The sequence below is a fragment of the Hyaena hyaena genome, unplaced genomic scaffold (assembly GCF_003009895.1).
Source record: "Hyaena hyaena isolate Hyena2069 unplaced genomic scaffold, ASM300989v1 scaffold_27, whole genome shotgun sequence".
Lineage (NCBI taxonomy): Eukaryota > Metazoa > Chordata > Mammalia > Carnivora > Hyaenidae > Hyaena > Hyaena hyaena.
The window spans coordinates 770,672-776,248 of record NW_024080659.1 but is presented as its reverse complement, the minus strand read 5'-3'; positions in this window follow the sequence as shown (position 1 = coordinate 776,248).

The window sequence follows — 5,577 nt, the reverse complement described above, 5'->3', positions numbered from 1 at the left end:
TTTGCATGTAAATGCTCAATTTTTCCCAACAGCATTTGTTGAAGAGACTATCTTTTTTCCACTGTATATTCATTCATCCTTTGTCAAAGATTAATTGACCATATAGTTGTGGGTTTGTTTCTTGGTTTTCCATTCTATTCCACTGATATATGTTTCTATTTTTATGCCAGAACCATACTGCTTTAATCACTACCACTTTGAAATATAACTTGAAGTCTGGAATTGTGATACCTCCAGTTTTGTTCTTCTTTTTCAAGGTTGCTTTGGCTATTCAAAGACCATACTATAAATTTGGCTTTCAAGCATTACTAACTGGACTTAAAAAAAAAAAAAGAATGGGATGCAGTCTAGAGTGGAAACAGGCTGTGGTGTGGGCATGAGGAATTAGAGGTATCAAATACCTTTTGGAACTTTAAAAGTAGAAGTGGAGGGAAAGGGGAATAGATCCTCCAGAATACAGCTAGGAAATCTCTAGACTGGCCTTCTAGTTCTGAACAAAGTACAGCTTATTTGGATAAGCTTGTGCTGTTAACATATAAAGGCCACTGATATCTGCTTTGTAGGATTTCCACAAAGTCGCCATGTACTTCATGAAAAGAAGCCTGGACTGGGATTCTGGCAATGGAAGCCATATTCCTATCTGTGCCACGAGTGTGCTGTGTGACCTTGGGCAAATTATAGCTCCTCTCTGCCCTTCGTTGACTCATCAGTAATTGGAAGGGGTTGACAAAATAATCTCAGACAAATCATCCTTGATTCTGTCCATCTTCCAACCAACCAACCAAACAAGCCAATGCTGTATGTGGCTGTGGGTAGAAACTTGGACCTGCTGAAGTGATCAAAGAAAGAGAGTGAATCAGGAACTATAAGGTGCATTGGAGCCAGTAACTTAGATCACTCTATCACTAAGAACTGTTGAAAAGCAGATTGCAAGGAAGTAGGGCATGTTTTTGTCTGGGTTCGTTCTTCTCACCCCCCTCACCCCACGTGTGATGGAGGGTTTCTACTGTCCCACTGACTGAAACTGAAGGCCTTTTCCATCTCACATTTCCCACTTGCCCAATGTATACAGGGAATGGAAGTTCAGGCTCTGGAGTTAGATATAGATTTAAATTCTAGTTCTGCGGGTAACCAGCTGGGTATCGTTGGTCAAGCACCTAAATCTCCCAGAGCATCAGTTTCCTCTTCTGAACAATGAAGAATAAAAGTTGTATTGGGGCACCTGGGTGGCTCACTTGGTTAACCGTCTGACTTCTGCTCAGGTCACAATCTCCCAGTTCACAAATTCAGAGCCCCACATTGGGCTCTGTGCTGGCACCTCAGAGCCTGGAGCCTACTTCAGATTCTGTGTCTCCCTCTCTCTCTCTCTGCCCCTCCTCTGCTCATGCTCTCTCTCACTCTCTAAAATAAATAAACAGTCAAAAAATTTTTTTAAAAGAATAAAAGTTGTATCGAATGAGGATAGGCTAGGTTATGATACTGTAGTAATCAACCCCGAATTCTCAGTCGCTTAACAAAAGTTTACTTCTCCCTCGTTATGTTAGGTGGCCTTTAAAATGGCTCCCAGCAAGTCCTACCTCCTGGGAGTCATATTTGTGAAAAATCCTTGCTCATGGGTGTGGGCTGGACCTAGATTACAAAACAAAACAAAACAAAACAAAAAAACTAGGACTTCAGTATCAAATCTTGTCCCAACCCCCTCAGAATCCACTTGCCATGTTATGAGTGGCCTTATGGAGAGGACCCAATGGCAAAGAACTAAAAGAGATTTCCAGCCAGCCATCAGTAAACAACTGAGGCCTTGAAGCCTGTGAGTAGCTGAATCTTTCTAATAACCACACTAATGAGCTTGGAAGCCAACTGTCTCCCCCATCAAGCCTTCAGATGAGATCACAGTCCTGGATGACACCTGGATGACACCTGGATGAGAGACTCAAGGCAGAGGTACCTAGGTAAGCTGTGACAGAATACCTGATGCACAGAAATTGTGAGATAATAAATGTTTCTGAAACACTAAATGCCAATCCTCTAAATTTTGAGGTCATTTATTATAGAACTCCATGTCCAAAGTGGTCTGAGGAGTGCTTGACCCATCCTAGTCAGGGACCCATGCTGATGGAGGCTCCAGCTCAACACTGTGTCCATGGTCACCCTGACAGAGGAGGAATTGCACACTGGCACTTAAAACTCCCACCCCAACAGTGACATTTGCCACTTCTACTTGTGTCTCATTGGCCAATGAAGTCACACAGTCACATTTAACTTCAAAGGAGGGTGGAAGGAAAATAAATGGAATGTTTGTGAACAGCCCCGATGCCTCCCACAATAAAAATCTGCCTTGAAGGGTTTTTGTGGGCACCATTAAAGTGCTGTATCAGGATGCCTACAGCTACAAGTAAGAGAAAACACCAAAGGAACTTAAACAATAAACATCTGGGGATTCCTGGGTTGCTCAGTCAGTTAAGCGTCTGACTCTTGATTTTGGCTAAGGTCATGATCTCACGGTTTGTGAGCTGGAGCCCTGCATTAGGCTCTGCACTGACAGCGCGAAGCCTGCTTGGGATTCTCTCTCTCCCTCTCTCTGTGCCCCTCCCCCTCTTAATAAATAAATAAACTTTAAACAATAAGTGTAAACAATCAAGGGAAATTTTTGGCTCATACTTTTTGGTGAAAGGTCTAGAGGAAGGATTGATTACTGCAGGTAAAAATGGATCTGATGAGGGGCGCCTGGGTGGCTCAGTCGGTTGGGCGTCTGACTTCGGCTCGGGTCATGATCTCACGGTTTGTGGGTTCGAGCCCCATGTCGGGCTCTGTGCTGACAGCTCGAAGCCTGGAGCCTGCTTCAGATTCTGCATCTCATTCTCTCTCTGTCCCTCTCCCACTTGTATTCTGTCTCTCTCTGTGTCTCAAAAATAAGTAAATGTAAAAAAAAAAAATCTTTGATGACTCAAAGATGCACAGGTCTGGTTTCTTTACCTCTCTTCTTCGTACTTGGAGATATTAGCTTCATCCTAAGCCTTGCTCCTCTTGGGCCTCCAAGGTGGTTGCCAGAAGCTGTGGGCTTCCTTGCTCAGTCCAGCAGGGATGAGTGGTTACAGAAGTCCTGAGCTTTCCTCTGATTGGATCAGCCTAAGTCATGTGCCCAGGGTGGCTTGAGGGATTGGTGATGGCATGTGAGGACGGTTTCCCTGGGTCACTTTGATCACATCTCCAAGTCAGGTTCCCTGGAACCACATGAATCTCCGAATAGAAATGCAGTGTGTGGATAGTGCCTGACACTGCTTTTTCTAAGTGTTACTATTCCTTCCCTTTTTTTTTTTTTTTACACTATTCCCTTCTTTTGAATCACTTTACTTGGTTAAGCTATTTCACTGATGAATTTGCAAATATCTTCTGAATCTGAAAATGCTTTATGAATTGAAAAAGGTGGACAAATCTAAGAGATTATTACTATTGTTACAGACAAGCAGTACTCAACTGAGACATACCAGGATGTTTTAGCCATACTGGTATTTTTTTCTTTTCCAGAAACACATCAAGCTTGTTTGGGCCTTAAGATCTTTGTATACCATATTTGCTCCTCTTTCTCTGGAATTTTATTCCCCTGGATCTCTTTTAACAGCTTTTCTCATTCTTCAGGCCTCAGAAACATTCCCTGACTTTCCTGAACCCAATCACCACGTGATTTTCTTCAAAACATATATTAACTATCTGAAGTTAGTTTGTTCATTTGCTTGCTTACTGTCTTACTCCCCAAACCAGAACTTCATGCAGGCAAGGACTTTGTTTTGTTCATAGACACATGGCTTGACACATAATTAGAGAGAGAGTAGATGTGTGTTCAAAGAATGAAAGAACAAATGATTAAGTCTTGCATTTCCAGCCACTGATGTGTCAATCCAAATAGGCAACAGATTTTAAAGTAGGATTAGCAGCCATGGCTATTTTGAATTACTCCGGTGCTTGACTCCACAATGCTTTCTGGCTTTCATTAAAATCCATGTATATCCACAGTGTGTCCCCTAAGTCAAAATATCTGTCTTATGTGTTGCAAAAGAGTAAAGATTCAGGATCAAATGCTGCCATAGAATATTTAGGGTCATTTCCATCTTTGGGTACAGGTGTTAGAATCATTCATCTAAACATATCCCAAATTCACCAATCTATTTCCATCTATTCTTTCAAATATAATTATTATTGTTATTACTATATTTCATGTTGACTACTAGGATATCTTCCTAAATGGCTCTCTAAAGTGATCCATGACATTTTCTAAATGCAAATCCAATGATGCTACTCATTTACATAAAACTCTAGCGGTTTCCCCATCTTCTTAAGTCTAGTATCTTTAATGCAGCTGATTTGATGTAGCCGATGTCTACCTCACAGCTTCATCTCATACTGCTCTCCAACCATCATGAGCTACTTTTCAGTTCCTCAGTCTCAGATAGCAAACTCCCTCCCACCACAAGGTCTTACCACATGCTATTCTTTCAGGAAAATTCCTTCCCCCTTGCCTTCCTCACTCCTACTCTTTCCTCAGAGCTCAGCTGGTCATTCCTTCAAGAAAGCCTTTCCAATCATTCCCAGGCTAGGTCAGTGTCCTCTGTTGCATGATCCTACAGAATTTTGTTCCATTCCTTCAGAGCACTACTGCTTTTTTTTTGGGGGGGGGGGGAGGTATCTTTATTTGTTCATTATCTCAGGGAAGAAGGATCATGACTGTTTTTACACACCAGTGTATCCTTAGCGCCTAATACAGCACTTTGTAAATGCGCAATGAATATGTTGGATGAAATTTAAAATGTACGCTTATTTGCTCAGTCCCAACTATGCACCAGATCCTGTGGTAAGCTCTTAGAAGATACAGAGATGAGTAAGAAAGATGCTTCAATTTAAGGAACTCCAGGCCAGTTAAGAGCAAAGGATATGGTATGGGATTTTGGAGACAATTTTCTGCAACACAGCGGCAGTGGCTATATGAGAGGAACAAAGTGCTTTGGGAGTCAATTGGAAGTAGGACAGATCAATTCCAAATGGGAAATCAATTCATTCGACATATACCTGAATGAAAATGCAGTTCCCACTCACTATGCGCTATGGACTGTTTTGTTTTAGGTGGTTGAGGTTATTCTAAGAGTCTTACAGATGATCAATACAAGGCAGGGGACGGCTAAGTTTTCTTGTCCAAAGCCACATAGCTACCAAGTAGTAGGAAAGAGATTTGAATCCAGGCAGCCCTCCTGGTTCCAATCTTCATTACAGGAAAAGCCTCGTGGAAGAGGTGGCAATTAATGCAGGCTTGAAAGATTTGGGTAAGTGGAAAACGGAACGGCCATTCCAAGCAAAATCCGGGAAATATGCGCCTAATTATGGGATTGTGCGTCTTCCTGTGCCCACAGGCCCATTAAACAGCAGGAGGAATTTCACAGCGGCACCGGATACAAAGCGAAGGAAAAGAAAACGAACTTCCGGCTACGGTGAGTAGCTGAACTGTTTCCATGGAGACAGTAACCGGCTCCCAGGTAGGTGAGATCTCGCGGTGCTTGAGCCTGCGGAAGTGACGTTGGGCCGCGG